Here is a 20,825-nt window from a genome sequence, read left to right on the forward strand (position 1 = left end):
GTGAATGAAACAATTTCAAGAAACCCAAGACAAGGACATGAATAAAAAATCGAATCAGAACAAGCATGGCAAAAATAGGAAAACATGTAAATGGCCTAGAATTAAAAAAGATATCCGACCAGAGTCATTAGGAGCGGCTCCGGTGTCGGCACCCCGCGGCAGAGGAACAGAAATCAAAGACATGTGCATCTGTCCTAATGGAAGTAACACCACTCCAATCGGTAAGGCAGCAGGGATACCAACAAAATTAGAACAGCGGAGCAAAATAGAAATGAAATAGATTCAGGAAAGGAAGAAGCAGTTACCGATAAATCTAGCCCAATTTCGATGACGGCGTACAGTTGAATAACTTGCAACAACCAAAACCTCAAAAGACAGAGGCTTCAGTTGCGGTCGGTGAGCCCAGCAGCTTTGGTGATGGATCTTCTGCAACGGTGGAGGAAAGACGGCGAGGCAACGACAGCGGCAAGTTGGACGATTGGAGCCTTCAACAGCGGTGATGGAGTCCACGAACGGCACAGCGGTGGTGCTAATCCTCCCCAGCTCGTCGGGGTTTCAGGCCCGCGTTTCTTCTTTCTCGTCTGGGCCCAACGCTCACAACAACTCAGCCATGGCAGTGACAGGTCAGCGGCGCTCCTCGGACGGCGATGACGGTGTTAGCGCGAACCTTGGATGGCAGCGGCTTGGCGGTGAGCAAACGCGATCTCCTCTCTTCTGCCCTTGCTCGCGTCCTCCTCTCCCTTCGTCGTCACTCTCTCTCTGCCTCCCTCCTACGGTGACACGACGGCGGCGGCAAGGAGCGCGGCGGCATGAGCACCGTGACGCACTCCTTCTCCTCTTCTCGTGTGACCCACGCTCCGATCCTCTCCGCCATCCCTTTCTTTCTTTCCTTCTTTCTTTCTTTCTTTCTTCTGTTCTTTATTTCCTGAAGCAATTAGGTATTAGGTTTGGGGAAGGAAAAGACGGTGGGGTAGAAGGTTAGGATTAGGATAGTTTATGTAATTTTAATAAAATTAGAGGTATAGAATATTAATTAAAAACTTAATTTAATCTATTAAAGTATATTAAAAATGTTATTTGATTATTAATTTACTAATTGATTTTTAATCAAATATTTTAATTTAGAATTCAAGATAATATAATTAATTTTCTTTGTTTATAAAATTAAAGTATTAAATTTTAGAATTTCAATTATTTAACTAAATTGAATAAAGTTCTTATTCTTTTACAGCTGTACAACTGTATAATTTAGATATAGAAAATTATTCAATAATTATGAAATTAAATAAATTTTTTTAATTTAATTGTCAAAACTTGATTTAATTACTTTTAATAAAATAATTTCTAAAAATAAAGTCTTTAATGAATAAATAAATTGAAATTAACTCATAATAATATTTCTTTTTGAAAAGTCTGGGTCTTACATCCTACCCACCTTATAAAAATTTTCGTCCTCGAAAATTGATATGAAATAAAAGAAATTTCATATTACTTCACTCTTGAACTTATTTAAAGAAAAGCGAAAAGTTCTCAATATATATATATATATATATATTCATATTGTCTCAGATACCAGAATTTTCATATGGCATAAAAATATAAAGGGTATAAGTATGATGTGAAACAGAAGTTATAAGATAGGCTTGATGTACAAAATAATTTATTTCAAACATGTGATGGTAAAATAAGGTAGAAAAATTTATAAAACAAGCCGGGGTTAAAACGATATGGTTAATGTCCAATTACTGATCTCATACCAACTTCAGAGATTCAACTAGTCAAACTTCAACATAACTTATCTCCACCATTTTCAACCGTACTTTATTGGGCAACTTATCCGAAGGTTCTCAACTTGGTTTAAACACTTTGCAAACCTTACTACTGGTCATAAGTCCCACATTAACATAACTCTTTCACGTAAAACAAAGTTTCACAACTCCCTGTGATGTCATACACTTACAAGTTTCATCTTTTGCATTCACCAAACGTGTCCTAAAGGACTAAGTTGTCGTTTACCTAAGTCTAATGGTCGCAAGAAGTATACTCAGAAAGATAATAGACCATAGAAAAGAAAGAAAAGCAACAAGGACCGCGTTCGCGAGAATTTGAAAGAATAAATGCAATTGCAGATAAACAAGGATGCTCAAGCAATGAAGTTTGCTAGAAAGAAATCAATTGTCAACTTCAAAGATAACCTTTGGATCAAAGAAATTCAATAGGATCAATAAAAAGGAAATCAGCACATTAGTTTGAAACATATCCAAGCTGAGTTGAAGAAGTGTGAGATTTCATAGAAAAGGAATGATTAAAGACTATGTTGACGCATTACTGCGGAACAACTTCAAATGATCACGGGGGTTTCATAGTTCGTGGAGGAATATGGAATCAATAGCCGTGTTGCAAGAGTTTTAACATAGTCAGAAGTGTAAACAGTCAAGATATGCGTAAAATACAAATGGTGAAGCAAGGAAATTTAAATTACATTCTAAGGAAAGAGAAGGAGGAACGACACATCAAATTGAATGGCACAATTTAGAGCACATAAGCCAATACAATATAATAAAAAGGGGCACTTTACATTTTCAAAGATTCAAGGGTCGGCATCGTACCCAAAACAATTCCAATGTTATATCAAAGAGTACAAGATTTCATAAAGAGAAGTATAATGACAAGAATAGACGTTCTTAAAGGTTCAAATAGCAGTTTACAAATAAGAGGCGGACGTATGGAGAGATTAAAGAACTTCAATGGAGGCGATGAGAGGAAAACGGTGCATTCATTAGTATTGAATTCAAGCTAAATCAAAGTACAAGATTCACAAGAAAGTGACCAGAGTCAAGGACGTCATTTACAAAATCCAAGGGAATGTGTAGGAACGCAATCAAATGAAAGGTTCACAAGGAATAGATAAACTTAAGAGGAAGATCATCTTACTTAGTAAAAAGAGAAGATATAAAATAAACAATTGAGGGAACTGAACAAAGTATAGATGTTTGCGTTACTTTGAAACTCCGCAACTCCTTATAACCTCGTACACTTACTAAATTCACTTTCTACGTGCACAAATCGCGTCCCTAAAAGGTAACGTAAGAAATATTAAACTTGAGAAGATTACAAACGACACAAATTGTATTTGCAAAAAATCGGGAGGATACTCAGGTTCACAGTTGAACAAGGATGTATATAAGCAATGAAGTGTAGTGTAAAAGGAGTTAATTCGAAAGCTTAAGATGGAATTCTAAATCAAAGAGTTTCGACATGGGCAATAATAAGAAAGAGAGTACAACAATTTAGAACAATTTCAAATTGAACCTAAAGAAATTGGTTTATCTTTTCAAAAGAAAGTATATAAATTCAATAATTTAAAAAAAAAAAAACTAAACAAAGGTAAATATTATGTTATACTAGATCAAATTCAAATTAAAATTATTTGTGTGAAGCTTATTAAATGAAAATTAACTGAAATAAAAATAGAAATCTTGCTTTAGGAAGTTTGAAGAGTTCGTAGATACATAGTTAAGTAAATATATATATGCATACAAATTTGGGATAATGTTACAGAAGGATCAAATTATATTCAAATAAGAAAATCTAAGGTAAAGTATTCTTGTAAAGATAAATAAAGATTAAGTAGTACTCTTAGATAGAAGCATATTGTAACTATATAAAAAAATTATTTATTTATTTATTTTTTATTTTGTAGGAAAGTACTTACAAAATCAAAGGCTGTCGTATTCAAAATTCAAATAATGGTTACAATCAGAATCAAACAGAAAAAGAACCAAAATGAAACTATTTTTAAAAGAGATTCTAAAATAAGAGTTGTAAAAGAAAACTACTAGAATTGATACATTTTATTAAAACAAAGTCAGTTCTCATCATTTTTGCGAAGAAACAAAACCAAAAATTGTAATCCGAGCAGGACACAATAGTTGCAGAACACGAAACAAGAGAACTAAATCGCATAATCAATTTACTACGAATCGCGACTCTTAAGATTTCAAATAGTTTAGGAATCAAGGATTATGCATTGCACCAAAACTAATTGGAGATCAAATCGACAAATACTAAATTTATGAACAGTGTTAAGGTTGAATGTTCCTTAAAGATTCAAGCAACAATTAGGAACATGATCAAGCAAGGATGTACATGAATGAGGAGATATGGTAGAAAAATATTCAAAACATATTTCAAGAAGAAATCAAGAACTAGAGATTCCAATACAATTGATAAGGGAAAAGATAATGTCAAGCATGAATAAAGATTATACGTCGAAACGGAACTAATCTCTAAAACTTAGTCTCTAGCGTTCCCAAAACACGCGACTCGCGTTATCTATGACTCGCATATTGCCTATGATAACCCATTAATACTTACATATATATAATTCACTAGTGTTAAGCCGGCCAAACTTAATACCAGGAATTATGCAATGCAAGACTAATGGCATTAATCAATAGACCGTCATGTGCTTAAAGCTCTATTCTCGTTATCCAAACAAGACCTACAACATGACTGACTCTCAGAGTATGCAATTGAAGCATAATCGGTCCATTCCTCAGGCTCTACAAGAAAGACCGCTCTGATACCATAATGTAACACCCTCACTATCAGAAGTCACGCTTCCGGCTGCGCTACTCTGATAGCAAGAAGTATTACGACTACTTTACATATTAAATATTAAAATAGGAGCCTATGACTCGACACTGTATCGCTGATTTCTTTGAAAAAACCAAAAATAAATACTTTATCTTAAGAAAATACAAACAGGCATAGATTCATATACAAGACTCCTTACATAGTAATTCAATATATTGTACATATAAAACATACAATTCCTATCCCTCTTACAAACTTGTAATAACAAAGATGAGGGAAGAAAATAATCTAATTAATACAACAACATATAAACCAAACGCAGTATAACTCTTCTTAATGCTTCTTCATCTGGTTCCTGAAAAGGTAAAGCTGTAGGGGGGTGAGAACCTAACCACACGGTCTCACCATGGAGTTTCAAAGTTGTCATAAGAAGATATTTAATAAGAAACTGTTTTCAAGCTCAGTGATTATCATTGCCTCATGAATCTTTTAGAACCAATAGGAAATCGTTCAAAACCCTTTTCAAAGAAACAATGTTTAATCTTTCAGAAATCCGAAAATCTTTCCTTACTTATAAGAAAATCTCAATCAGAAATCAACCACGCAATCAAACAACACAATCATTAATTCAGCATCCAAGTTCATTCTCAAATGTAGCACGCCAGAACAAACACAGGCAACACAGACAAGGAAAGCACAAGTAGGTAGCAGTTACAGCAAATAGTTCAAGTAGCAATTAAGAACAGTTTAGCAATTAGGCAAACAAAACAAGTTCAAACCCAAGCAAAGCATACAAATGCATATGATGCATGCCTGTCCTATGGCTGATGAGGCTCATCTGTCGGTTATCCAGCCAACCCGACAAGTCTGAATTGTCCTTAGACTGTCCCCCGACGTGCATCCCCAAGAGTCTATGGATAGCTTTTTCTCAAATAATCAATATTGCTCAATGGGGGTATCATTCCCGGGAATTTATATAGTGCCCGGTCACACTTATGTCGTAGGGTCAACAGAGTATCGAGTTTTCAACCTGGTACACGTGGTGGCAAGCCACGGCACTTAATCCAGGGAACCTCGTATCTCAGATATTTCAAATTCATAAGCCATATAAATAATTCATTCATCATTCATCAATATCTAAGCCATTCTCAATATCATCATCATTCGTCAATCCATATCCCATTTTCAAATTCATTCAAAAATCACATTTCAAATTAATCCTCATCATCCTTCTTTCCATTAATCAACAATCTCAATTTAAAACATAATTCTTTCTTTTCTAAATAAATCAATCTGAAACAAATAACGTTTAAGAACTAAATCTTTTTAAACAATTACTTCAAACAAAACTTCCAATTTTATAAAATTTCGGCAGCATCTCCTCTAAAACTCGGAGTTTGCCACCCTTTTCGGGTCCCAACCAAACCAAATCAAACACCTGTTAATCATTCAAATCACTTCCAATAATAATTTTCACAACCACACTCAACACAGGGAAATTGCAAAATCCAGAATCCAATCAACCAATCCTATAAATCGCAGTTTAAATCAACCTCATTCAACAGCATTAATCAATAATTAAGAACTTTCAGTTTTCTCAAACAGTTTCGAACCAAACCGTTCCTCAAACCCTGTTCGAACCATTACCAAAATAGTAAATTATTCTCAATAAACAAACCGTTTCCAAATATCAAGTCCTTTCCAAATTAGTTTTAAAATCAAATTCCAATATCAAGTCGGGTTCAATATCACATCAAATTTCAATACTAAACCTTTCCTAAAATCGAATTGTTTCCAAAATTAAACTAAATGCCATTATTAAATCTCTCCCATTAATTCAAGGAAAACCACTTTAACTACATCAGTCAACAAATCAGAATATTCAGCTTTCTCAATCGATCCATCTATCAATCAAACTAATAATCTTATTCATCCAAAACAACTTTATTCAATTCATAAGACTCAGGAAATCACCAAGGATGTATTTTACGCATTAATATCGATTTACAACAACTCTGGAAAGAAAAACAAGTTTGAGAAAGATGCCCCTACCTCAGTTAGCTGAGTCCGCGTAATTTATCGTGATAATTCCTTTCCTTTTAATTCATAGTGACAGTGACAACTATAACCCCCACGAGAACAGCAACAGCCCCGACGCCTCTTACAACAGCCGTGTTAATATAAATTGCAATTACAATGACTGAAACAATTTCAAGAAACCCAAGACAAGGACTTGAATCAAAAATCGAATTAGAACAAGCATGGCAAAGATAGGAAAACATGTAAATGGCCTAGAGTTAAAAAAGATATCCGACCAGAGTCATTAGGAGCGGCTCCGGTGTCGGCACCCCACGGCAGAGGAACAGAAATCAAAGACATGTGCATCTGTCCTAATGGCAGTAACACCACTCCAATCGGTAAGGCAGCAGGGATACCAACAAAATTAGAACAGCGGAGCAAAATAGAAATGAAATAGATTCAGGAAAGGAAGAAGCAGTTACCGATAAATCTAGCCCAATTTCGATGACGGCGTACAATTGAATAACTTGCAACAACCAAAACCTCAAAAGACAGAGGCTTCAGTTACGGTCGGTGAGCCCAGCAGCTTTGGTGATGGATCTTCTGCAACGGTGGAGGAAAGACGGCGAAGGCAACGACAGCGGCAAGTTGGACGATTGGAGCCTTCAACAGCGGTGATGGAGTCCACGAACGGCACAGCGGTGGTGCTAATCCTCCCCAACTCGTCAGGATTTCAGGCCCGCGTTTCTTCTTTCTCGTCTGGGCCCAACGCTCACAACAACCCAGCCATGGCGGTGACAGGTCAGCGGCGCTCCTCGGACGACGATGACGGTGTTGGCGCAGACCTTGGATGGCAGCGGCTTGGCGGTGAGCAAACGCGATCTCCTCTCTTCTGCCCTTGCTCGCGTCCTCCTCTCCCTTCGTCATCACTCTCTCTCTGCCTCCCTCCTACGGTGACACGACGGCGGCGGCAAGGAGCGCGGCGGCATGAGCACCGTGACGCACTCCTTCTCCTCTTCTCGTGTGACCCACACTCTGATCCTCTCCGCCATCCCTTTCTTTCTTTCCTTCTTTCTTTCTTTCTTTCTTCTGTTCTTTGTTTCCTGAAGCAATTAGGTATTAGGTTTGGGGAAGGAAAAGACGGTGGGGGTAGAAGGTTAGGATTAGGACAGTTTAGGTAATTTTAATAAAATTAGAGGTATAGAATATTAATTAAAAACTTAATTTAATCTATTAAAGTATATTAAAAATGTTATTTGATTATTAATTTACTAATTGATTTTTAATCAAATATTTTAATTTAGAATTAAAGATAATATAATTAATTTTCTTTGTTTATAAAATTAAAGTATTAAATTTTAGAATTTTAATTATTTAACTAAATTGAATAAAGTTCTTATTCTTTTACAGCTGTACAACTGTATAATTTAAATATAGAAAATTATTCAATAATTATGAAATTAAATAAATTTTTTAATTTAATTGTCAAAACTTGATTTAATTACTTTTAATAAAATAATTTCTAAAAATAAAGTCTTTAATGAATAAATAAATTGAAATTAACTCATAATAATATTTCTTTTTGAAAAGTCTGGGTCTTACAATCTGACCCGGAAGGCAGCAACGTAGGCAAGGCTTTCCCTCGGCGGTGGCACGCGGCGGTGGCAACTCTGGCGACGACAAGGCGTGGCGGAGGCTGCACAGCAACGAACAGCAACGCAACACCTTCCTCTCTCACCTGCGAACTCTCTTTCTCTCACTTGTGAGCTCAACGGCAACGGCCATGGAAGCTTCTGCTCGGCGGCTCAACAGTGACCGGTACAGTGGCGACATCCCCCCTTCCTCCATCATGAGCGCTCTCGTTCATTTCTCACTCTCCCTCAGCTGATCCAGTCAACCGTGATGGCGACGCGGATTCGAAATGGCAACGCCTCTCCTTTGACTTGGCTGGACGGCGACGCGACACGGCGCGACGAGCAGCGGCGAGGTAGCAGCGCGACCTTCGCTCTCTTCTCCTTCCTTGGTTCTTCCTCTCTCTTCTCTATGCAACATGGCGGCGCGGCGCCAGTGACGCCCGCCAGCGCCGTCTCCCTCTCGTCCCTCTTCCCCCTTTCCCCTTCTTCCTCAACGCCATCTGCTCTCTGTTCCTCCCTTTCCTTTCTTTTTCTTTTTTTTTTCCTTCTTTTTTTCTTCGGTTAGTGGGGTATGAAGGGGGTTTAGCATTGGCGGCTAGGTTTTTGGGCAAATTAGGATTAAGGTGATATTTTGGGTAATTTAGGATTTTGGTAAAAATTAGGTATAAGGATAGTTTGGTAATTTTAATAAAATTGAAGCATAAAGTATTAATATTTGAAAAACTAAATTAATCTCTAAAATTACTTTAAAATATTATTTGTGGTACAAAAGTACTAATTGATTCTCAATAAATTACTCTAATTGAAAATCCAAGGTAATATAATTAATTTTTCTTTATCTTAAAGTATTAAATGATATAAATTAAATTATCTAAAATCAAATCATATAAAATTCTTATTATTTCATAACTACCAATTTTATAATTTAATTATGCAAAATAATTCAATAATTATAAAATTAGACAAAATTCTAATTTAAATAGCCAAACCTCATTATTTTCGAATTTCTAGAACTTTAAATCATAAATGGGAAAATAATCCATAGGTAGAGTTTCGATAAAAAATCTTAATTTATTTCAAATCTAATTAATTGTCTTTAATTATTTTTAATAAAAATAATTTCTGAAATTAAAACTATAAATAAATAAATATATAATTTGGGATTAGTTCAAAATAAGACTTTTCAAAGGTCTTGGGTCTTACATTGTGTGATGCCTTAACGTTAAAATTTTGCCTTGACGTCAAATTTAGTAAAATTTAAAAAAGATTAATATTCAAAAAATTTTCCGCAGCTAAGAGTCGAACCCGAAAATTCATTCACTCTCTTAATGAATTGACCAAAGTATTATACTACTGCGGGCATTAAAGTTGTTGTGTACTTAGCTTACAAATAATAATTTATTAACTTAGTTGTTGTGTGATGCCTTAACGTTAAATTTTTGCCTTGACGTTAAATTTAGTAAAATTTAAAAAAGATTAATTTTCAAAAAATTTTCCGCAGCCAGGAGTCGAACCCGAAAATTCATTCACTCTCTTATTGAATTGACCAAAGTTTTATACTACTGCAAACATTAAAGTTGTTGTGTTCTTAGCTTACAAATAATAATTTATTAACTTAGTTGTTGTGTAATACCTTAACGTTAAAATTTTGCCTTGACGTTAAATTTAGTAAAATTTAAAAAAGATTAATATTCAAAAAATTTTCGACAGCCAGGAGTTGAACCCGGAAATTCATTCACTCTCTTAATGAATTGACCAAAGTTTTATACTACTGCGGACATTAAATTTGTTGTGTACTTAGCTTACAAATAATAATTTATTAACTTAGTTGTTGTGTGATGGCTTAACGTTAAATTTTTGCCTTGACGTTAAATTTAGTAATATTTAAAAAAGATTAATTTTTAAAAAATTTTCCGCACCCAGGAGTTGAACCCAGAAATTCATTCACTCTCTTAATGAATTGACCAAAGTTTTATACTACTGCGGACATTAAAGTTGTTGTGTTCTTAGCTTACAAATAATAATTTATTAACTTAGTTGTTGTGTGATGCCTTAACGTTAAAATTTTGCCTTGACGTTAAATTTAGTAAAAGTTAAAAAAGATTAATATTCAAAAAATTTTCCGTAGCCAGGAGTTGAACCCGGAAATTCATTCACTCTCTTAATGAATTGACCAAAGTTTTATACTACTGCGGACATTAAAGTTGTTGTGTTCTTAGCTTACAAATAATAGTTTATTAACTAAGTTGTTGTGTGATGCCTTAACGTTAAAATTTTGCCTTGACGTTAAATTTAGTAAAATTTAAAAAAGATTAATATTCAAAAAATTTTCCACAACGAGGAGTCGAAACCGAAAATTCATTCACTCTCTTAATGAATTGACCAAAGTTTTATACTACTGCGGCCATTAAAGTTGTTGTGTTCTTAGCTTACAAATAATAATTTATTAACTTAGTTGTTGTGTGATGCCTTAAGGTTAAATTTTTGCCTTGACGTTAAATTTAGTAAAATTTAAAAAAGATTAATTTTCAAAAAATTTTCCAAAGCCAGGAGTCGAACTCGGAAATTCATTCACTCTCTTAATGAATTGACCAAAGTTTTATACTACCACGGACATTAAAGTTGTTGTGTTCTTAGCTTACAAATAATAATTTATTAACTTAGTTGTTGTGTGATGCCTTAACGTTAAATTTTTTCCTTCACGTTAAATTTAGTAAAATTCAAAAAAGATTAATATTCAAAAAATTTTCGGCAGCCAGAAGTCAAACCCGGAAATTCATTCACTCTCTTAATGAATTGACCAAAGTTTTATACTACTGCGGACATTAAAGTTGTTATGTTCTTAGCTTACAAATAATAATTTATTAACTAAGTTGTTGTGTGAGGCCGTAACGTTAAAATTTTGCCTTGACGTTAAATTTAGTAAAATTTAAAAAAGATTAATATTCAAAAAATTTTCCGTAGCCAAGAGTTGAACCCGGAAATTCATTCACTCTCTTAATGAATTGACCAAAGTTTTATACTACTGCGGACATTAAAGTTGTTGTGTTCTTAGCTTACAAATAATAGTTTATTAACTAAGTTGTTGTGTGATGCCTTAACGTTAAAATTTTGCCTTGACGTTAAATTTAGTAAAATTTAAAAAAGATTAATATTCAAAAAATTTTCCCCAACGAGGAGTCGAAACCGAAAATTCATTCACTCTCTTAATGAATTGACCAAAGTTTTATACTACTGCGGCCATTAAAGTTGTTGTGTTCTTAGCTTACAGATAATAATTTATTAACTTAGTTGTTGTGTGATGCCTTAAGGTTAAATTTTTGCCTTGACGTTAAATTTAGTAAAATTTAAAAAAGATTAATTTTCAAAAAATTTTCCAAAGCCAGGAGTCGAACTCGGAAATTCATTCACTCTCTTAATGAATTGACCAAAGTTTTATACTACCGCGGACATTAAAGTTGTTGTGTTCTTAGCTTACAAATAATAATTTATTAACTTAGTTGTTGTGTGATGCCTTAACGTTAAATTTTTTCCTTCACGTTAAATTTAGTAAAATTCAAAAAAGATTAATATTCAAAAAATTTTCCGCAGCTAGGAGTCGAACCCGGAAATTCATTCACTCTCTTAATGAATTGACCAAAGTTTTATACTACTGCGGACATTAAAGTTGTTATGTTCTTAGCTTACAAATAATAATTTATTAACTAAGTTGTTGTGTGAGGCCTTAACGTTAAAATTTTGCCTTGACGTTAAATTTAGTAAAATTTAAAAAAGATTAATATTCAAAAAATTTTCCGCAGCCAGGAGTGGAACCCGGAAATTCATTCACTCTCTTAATGAATTGACCAAAGTTTTATACTACCGCGGACATTTAAGTTGTTGTGTACTTAACTTACAAATAATAATTTATTAACTTAGTTTTTTTTTCATGACTTAACGTTAAATTTAGTAAAATTTATAATAGATTAACATTCAAAATATTTTCCGCAACCCGGACTCAAACCCGGAAATTCATTCACTCTCTAAATGAATTGACCAAAGTTTTATACTACTGCGAACATTAAAGTTGTTGTGTTCTTAGCTTACAAATAATAATTTATTAACTTAGTTTTTGTGTGATGCCTTAACGTTAAATCTTTGCCTTGACGTTAAATTAAGTAAAATTTAAAAAAGATTAATATTCAAAAAATTTTCCGCAGCTAGGAGTCGAACCCGAAAATTCATTCACTCTCTTAATAAATTGACCAAAGTTTTATACTACTGCGGACATTAAAGTTGTTGTGTACTTAGCTTACAAATAATAATTTATTAACTTAGTTGTTGTGTGATGCCTTAACGTTAAATTTTTGCCTTGACGTTAAATTTAGTAAAATTTAAAAAAGATTAATATTCACAAAATTTTTCGCAGCTAAGAGTCGAACCCGGAAATTCATTCACTCTCTTAATGAATTGACCAAAGTTTTATACTACTGTGGACATTAAAGTTGTTGTGTACTTAGCTTACAAATAATAATTTATTAACTTAGTTGTTGTGTGATGTCTTAACGTTAAAATTTTGCCTTGACGTTAAATTTAGTAAAATTTAAAAAAGATTAATATTCAAAAAATTTTCCGCAGCTAGGACTCGAAACCGGAAATTCATTCACTCTCTTAATGAATTGACCAAAGTTTTATACTACTGCGAACGTTAAAGTTGTTGTGTACTTATTTTACAAATAATAATTTATTAACTTAGTTGTTGTGTGACGCCTTAACGTTAAATTTTTGCCTTGACGTTAAATTTAGTAAAATTTAAAAAAGATTAATTTTCAAAAATTTTCCGCAGCCAGGAGTCGAACCCGAAAATTCATTCACTCTCTTATGAATTGACCAAAGTTTTATACTACTGCGGACATTAAAGTTGTTGTGTTCTTAGCTTACAAATAATAATTTATTAACTTAGTTGTTGTGTGATACCTTAACGTTAAAATTTTGCCTTGACGTTAAATTTAGTAAAATTTAAAAAAGATTAATATTCAAAAAATTTTCCGCAGCAAGGAGTCAAACCCGGAAATTCATTCACTCTCTTAATGAATTGACCAAAGTTTTATACTACTGCGGAAATTAAAGTTGTTGTGTTCTTAGTTTACAAATAATAATTTATTAACTAAGTTGTTGTGTGATGCCTTAACATTAAAATTTTGCCTTGACGTTAAATTTAGTAAAATTTAAAAAAGATTAATATTCAAAAAATTTTCTGCAGCCAGGAGTCGAACCCGGAATTTCATTCACTCTCATAATGAATTGACCAAAGTTTTATACTACTGTAGACATTAAAGTTGTTGTGTTCTTAGCTTACAAATAATAATTTAAAAAAGATTAATATTCAAAAAATTTTCCGCAGACAGGAGTCGAACCCGGAAATTCATTCAATCTCTTAATGAATTGACCAAAGTTTTATACTACTGCGGACATTAAAGTTGTTGTGTTCTTAGCTTACAAATAATAATTATTAACTTAGTTGTTGTGTGATGGCTTAACGTTAAATTTTTGCCTTGACATTAAATTTAGTAATATTTAAAAAAGATTAATATTCAAAAAATTTTCCGCAGCCAGGAGTCGAACCCAAAATTCATTCACTCTCTTAATGAATTGACCAAAGTTTTATACTACTGCAACATTAAAGTTGTTGTGTTCTTAGCTTACAAATAATAATTATTAACTTAGTTGTTGTGTGATGCCTTAACGTTAAAATTTTGCCTTGACGTTAAATTTAGTAAAATTTAAAAAAGATTAATATTCAAAAAATTTTCCGCAGCCAGGAGTCAAACCCGGAAATTCATTCACTCTCTTAATGAATTGACCAAAGTTTTATACTACTGCGGACATTAAAGTTGTTGTGTTCTTAGCTTACAAATAATAATTTATTAACTAAGTTGTTGTGTGATGCCTTAACGTTAAAATTTTGCCTTGACGTTAAATTTAGTAAAATTTAAAAAAGATTAATATTCAAAAAATTTTCCGCAGCCAGGAGTCGAACCCGGAAATTCATTCACTCTCTTAATGAATTGACCAAAGTTTTATACTACTGCGGACATTAAAGTTGTTGTGTTCTTAGCTTACAAATAATATTTATTAACTTAGTTGTTGTGTGATGCCTTAACGTTAAATTTTGCCTTGACGTTAAATTTAGTAAAATTTAAAAAAGATTAATATTCAAAAAATTTTCCACAACGAGGAGTCGAAACCGGAAATTCATTCACTCTCTTAATGAATTGACCAAAGTTTTATACTACTGCGGACATTAAAGTTGTTGTGTTCTTAGCTTACAATAATAATTTATTAACTTAGTTGTTGTGTGATGCCTTAAGTTAAATTTTTGCCTTGACGTTAAATTTAGTAAAATTTAAAAAAGATTAATATTCAAAAAATTTTCCAAGCCAGGAGTCGAACCGGAAATTCATTCACTCTCTTAATGAATTGACCAAAGTTTTATACTACTGCGGACATTAAAGTTGTTGTGTTCTTAGCTTACAAATAATAATTTATTAACTTAGTTGTTGTGTGATGCCTTAACGTTAAATTTTTGCCTTGACGTTAAATTTAGTAAAATTTAAAAAAGATTAATATTCAAAAAATTTTCCGCAGCCAAGAGTCGAACCCGGAAATTCATTCACTCTCTTAATGAATTGACCAAAGTTTTATACTACTGCGGACATTAAGTTGTTGTGTACTTAGCTTACAAATAATAATTTATTAACTTAGTTTTTTTTTCATGACTTAACGTTAAATTTAGTAAAATTTAAAAAGATTAATATTCAAAAATTTTCCGCAACCAGGAGTCAAACCCGGAAATTCATTCACTCTCTAATGAATTGACCAAAGTTTTATACTACTGCGAACATTAAAGTTGTTGTGTTCTTAGCTTACAAATAATAATTTATTAACTTAGTTGTTGTGTGATGCCTTAACGTTAAATTTTGCCTTGACGTTAAATTTAGTAAAATTTAAAAAAGATTAATATTCAAAAAATTTTCCGCAGCAGGAGTCGAACCCGAAATTCATTCACTCTCTTAATGAATTGACCAAAGTTTTATACTACTGCGGACATTAAAGTTGTTGTGTACTTAGCTTACAAATAATAATTTATTAACTTAGTTGTTGTGTGATGCCTTAACGTTAAATTTTTGCCTTGACGTTAAATTTAGTAAAATTTAAAAAAGATTAATATTCAAAAAATTTTCCGCAGCAGGAGTCGAACCCGGAAATTCATTCACTCTCTTAATGAATTGACCAAAGTTTTATACTACTGCGGACATTAAAGTTGTTGTGTTCTTAGCTTACAAATAATAATTTATTAACTTAGTTGTTGTGTGATGCTTAACGTTAAAATTTTGCCTTGACGTTAAATTTAGTAAAATTTAAAAAAGATTAATATTCAAAAAATTTTCCAGCCAGGAGTCGAAACCGGAAATTCATTCACTCTCTTAATGAATTGACCAAAGTTTTATACTACTGCGACATTAAAGTTGTTGTGTCTTAGCTTACAAATAATAATTTATTAACTTAGTTGTTGTGTGATGCCTTAACGTTAAATTTTTGCCTTGACGTTAAATTTAGTAAAATTTAAAAAAGATTAATATTCAAAAATTTTCCGCAGCCAGGAGTCGAACCCGGAAATTCATTCACTCTCTTATGAATTGACCAAAGTTTTATACTACTGCGGACATTAAAGTTGTTGTGTTCTTAGCTTACAAATAATAATTTATTAACTTAGTTGTTGTGTGATGCCTTAACGTTAAATTTTGCCTTGACGTTAAATTTAGTAAAATTTAAAAAAGATTAATATTCAAAAAATTTTCCGCAGCCAGGAGTCGAACCCGGAAATTCATTCACTCTCTTAATGAATTGACCAAAGTTTTATACTATGCGGACATTAAAGTTGTTGTGTTCTTAGTTACAAATAATAATTTATTAACTAAGTTGTTGTGTGATGCCTTAACATTAAATTTTGCCTTGACGTTAAATTTAGTAAAATTTAAAAAAGATTAATATTCAAAAAATTTTCGCAGCCAGGAGTCGAACCCGGAATTCATTCACTCTCTAATGAATTGACCAAAGTTTTATACTACTGCGACATTAAAGTTGTTGTGTTCTTAGCTTACAATATTTTTTTTTTTTTTTTTTTTTTTATTTATAATTTAAAAAAGATTAATATTCAAAAAATTTTCCGCAGCCAGGAGTCGAACCCGGAAATTCATTCAATCTCTTAATGAATTGACCAAAGTTTTATACTACTGCGGACATTAAAGTTGTTGTGTTCTTAGCTTACAAATAATAATTTATTAACTTAGTTGTTGTGTGATGGCTTAACGTTAAATTTTTGCCTTGACATTAAATTTAGTAATATTTAAAAAAGATTAATATTCAAAAAATTTTCCGCAGCCAGGAGTCGAACCCGGAAATTCATTCACTCTCTTAATGAATTGACCAAAGTTTTATACTACTGCAGACATTAAAGTTGTTGTGTTCTTAGCTTACAAATAATAATTTATTAACTTAGTTGTTGTGTGATGCCTTAACGTTAAAATTTTGCCTTGACGTTAAATTTAGTAAAATTTAAAAAAGATTAATATTCAAAAAATTTTCGCAGCCAGGAGTCGAACCCGGAAATTCATTCACTCTCTTAATGAATTGACCAAAGTTTTATACTACTGCGGACATTAAAGTTGTTGTGTTCTTAGCTTACAAATAATAATTTATTAACTTAGTTGTTGTGTGATGCCTTAACGTTAAATTTTGCCTTGACGTTAAATTTAGTAAAATTTAAAAAAGATTAATATTCAAAAAATTTTCTGCAACCAGGAGTCGAACCCGAAATTCATTCACTCTCTTATGAATTGACCAAAGTTTATACTACTGCGGACATTAAAGTTGTTGTGTTCTTAGCTTACAAATAATAATTTATTAACTTAGTTGTTGTGTGATGCCTTAACGTTAAATTTTGCCTTGACGTTAAATTTAGTAAAATTTAAAAAAGATTAATATTCAAAAAATTTTCCGCACCAGGAGTCGAACCCGGAAATTCATTCACTCTCTTAATGAATTGACCAAAGTTTTATACTACTGCAGACATTAAAGTTGTTGTGTTCTTAGCTTACAAATAATAATTTATTAACTTAGTTGTTGTGTGATGCCTTAACGTTAAATTTTTGCCTTGACGTTAAATTTAGTAAAATTTAAAAAAGATTAATATTCAAAAAATTTTCCGCAGCCAGGAGTCGAACCCGGAAATTCATTCACTCTCTTAATGAATTGACCAAAGTTTTATACTACTGCGGACATTAAAGTTGTTGTGTTCTTAGTTACAAATAATAATTTATTAACTTAGTTGTTGTGTGATGCCTTAAAGTTAAAATTTTGCCTTGACGTTAAATTTAGTAAAATTTAAAAAAGATTAATATTCAAAAAATTTTCCGCAGCCAGGAGTCGAACCCGGAAATTCATTCACTCTCTATGAATGACAAGTTTTATACTACTGCGACATTAAGTTGTTGTGTCTTAGCTTACAAATAATAATTTATTACTTAGTTGTTGTGTGATGCCTTAACGTTAAATTTTTGCCTTGACGTTAAATTTAGTAAAATTTAAAAAAGATTAATATTCAAAAATTTTCCGCAGCCAGGAGTCGAACCCGGAAATTCATTCACTCTCTTAATGAATTGACCAAAGTTTTATACTACTGCGGACATTAAAGTTGTTGTGTTCTTAGCTTACAAATAATAATTATTAACTAGTTGTTGTGTGATGCCTTAACGTTAAAATTTTGCCTTGACGTTAAATTTAGTAAAATTTAAAAAAGATTAATATTCAAAAAATTTTCCGCAGCCAGGAGTCGAACCCGGAAATTCATTCACTCTCTTAATGAATTGACCAAAGTTTTATACTACTGCGGACATTAAAGTTGTTGTGTTCTTAGCTTACAAATAATAATTTATTAACTTAGTTGTTGTGTGATGCCTTAACGTTAAATTTTTGCCTTGACGTTAAATTTAGTAAAATTTAAAAAAGATTAATATTCAAAAAATTTTCCGCAGCCAGGAGTCGAACCCGGAAATTCATTCACTCTCTTAATGAATTGACCAAAGTTTTATACTACTGCGGACATTAAAGTTGTTGTGTTCTTAGCTTACAAATAATAATTTATTAACTTAGTTGTTGTGTGATGCCTTAACGTTAAATTTTTGCCTTGACGTTAAATTTAGTAAAATTTAAAAAAGATTAATATTCAAAAAATTTTCGCAGCCAAGAGTCGAACCCGGAAATTCATTCACTCTCTTAATGAATTGACCAAAGTTTTATACTACTGCGGACATTAAAGTTGTTGTGTTCTTAGCTTACAAATAATAATTTATTAACTTAGTTGTTGTGTGATGCCTTAACGTTAAATTTTGCCTTGACGTTAAATTTAGTAAAATTTAAAAAAGATTAATATTCAAAAAATTTTCTGCAGCCAGGAGTCGAACCCGGAAATTCATTCACTCTCTTAATGAATTGACCAAAGTTTTATACTACTGCGACATTAAAGTTGTTGTGTTCTTAGCTTACAAATAATAATTTATTAACTTAGTTGTTGTGTGATGCCTTAACGTTAAATTTTGCCTTGACGTTAAATTTAGTAAAATTTAAAAAAGATTAATATTCAAAAAATTTTCCGCAGCCAGGAGTCGAACCCGGAAATTCATTCACTCTCTTAATGAATTGACCAAAGTTTTATACTACTGCGACATTAAAGTTGTTGTGTTCTTAGTTACAAATAATAATTTATTAACTTAGTTGTTGTGTGATGCCTTAACGTTAAAATTTTGCCTTGACGTTAAATTTAGTAAAATTTAAAAAAGATTAATATTCAAAAAATTTTCCGCAGCCAGGAGTCGAACCCGGAAATTCATTCATCTCTTAATGAATTGACCAAAGTTTTATACTACTGCGACATTAAAGTTGTTGTGTTCTTAGCTTACAAATAATAATTTATTAACTTAGTTGTTGTGTGATGCCTTAACATTAAATTTTGCCTTGACGTTAAATTTAGTAAAATTTAAAAAAGATTAATATTCAAAAAATTTTCCGCAGCCAGGAGTCGAACCGGAAATTCATTCACTCTCTTAATGAATTGACCAAAGTTTTATACTACTGCGACATTAAAGTTGTTGTGTTCTTAGCTTACAAATAATAATTTATTAACTTAGTTGTTGTGTGATGCCTTAACATTAAATTTTTGCCTTGACGTTAAATTTAGTAAAATTTAAAAAAGATTAATATTCAAAAATTTTCCGCAGCCAGGAGTCGAACCCGGAAATTCATTCATCTCTTAATGAATTGACCAAAGTTTTATACTACTGCGACATTAAAGTTGTTGTGTTCTTAGCTTACAAATAATAATTTATTAACTTAGTTGTTGTGTGATGGCTTAACGTTAAATTTTTGCCTTGACATTAAATTTAGTAATATTTAAAAAAGATTAATATTCAAAAAATTTTCCGCAGCCAGAGTCGAACCCGGAAATTCATTCACTCTCTTAATGAATTGACCAAAGTTTTATACTACTGCGGACATTAAAGTTGTTGTGTTCTTAGCTTACAAATAATAATTTATTAACTTAGTTGTTGTGTGATGCTTAACGTTAAATTTTTGCCTTGACGTTAAATTTAGTAAATTTAAAAAAGATTAATATTCAAAAAATTTTCCGCAGCCAGGAGTCGAACCCGGAAATTCATTCACTCTCTTAATGAATTGACCAAAGTTTTATACTACTGCGGACATTAAAGTTGTTGTGTTCTTAGCTTACAAATAATAATTTATTAACTTAGTTGTTGTGTGATGCCTTAACGTTAAATTTTTGCCTTGACGTTAAATTTAGTAAAATTTAAAAAAGATTAATATTCAAAAAATTTTCCGCAGCCAGGAGTCGAACCCGGAAATTCATTCACTCTCTTAATGAATTGACCAAAGTTTTATACTACTGCGGACATTAAAGTTGTTGTGTTCTTAGCTTACAAATAATAATTTATTAACTTAGTTGTTGTGTGATGCCTTAACGTTAAATTTTTGCCTTGACGTTAAATTTAGTAAAATTTAAAAAAGATTAATATTCAAAAAATTTTCCGCAGCCAGGAGTCGAACCCGGAAATTCATTCATCTCTTAATGAATTGACCAAAGTTTTATACTACTGCGACATTAAAGTTGTTGTGTTCTTAGCTTACAAATAATAATTTATTAACTTAGTTGTTGTGTGATGCCTTAACGTTAAATTTTTGCCTTGACGTTAAATTTAGTAAAATTTAAAAAAGATTAATATTCAAAAAATTTTCGCAGCCAGGAGTCGAACCCGGAAATTCATTCACTCTCTTAATGAATTGACCAAAGTTTTATACTACTGCAGACATTAAAGTTGTTGTGTTCTTAGTTACAAATAATAATTTATTAACTTAGTTGTTGTGTGATCCTTAAGTTAAAATTTTGCCTTGACGTTAAATTTAGTAAAATTTAAAAAAGATTAATATTCAAAAAATTTTCCGCAGCCAGGAGTCGAA

General features: G+C 31.9%; 1 long non-coding RNA gene across 1 annotated transcript; it reads right to left on the minus strand.

Annotated features, from left to right (window-relative positions):
- Positions 1-4,718: 4,718 nt before the first annotated feature.
- LOC140176987 (uncharacterized) lies at positions 4,719-7,093 on the minus strand. Its single transcript, XR_011868339.1, has 3 exons — positions 6,915-7,093; positions 6,652-6,799; positions 4,719-4,968 (listed from the first exon to the last, which is right to left on the minus strand). It is a non-coding gene; the product is annotated as an uncharacterized lncRNA (long non-coding RNA).
- Between the last annotated feature and the right edge of the window lie 13,732 nt (positions 7,094-20,825).

This window comes from Arachis hypogaea, chromosome 12, assembly GCF_003086295.3.
Source record: "Arachis hypogaea cultivar Tifrunner chromosome 12, arahy.Tifrunner.gnm2.J5K5, whole genome shotgun sequence".
In the NCBI taxonomy this organism is placed as follows: Eukaryota; Viridiplantae; Streptophyta; class Magnoliopsida; order Fabales; family Fabaceae; genus Arachis; species Arachis hypogaea.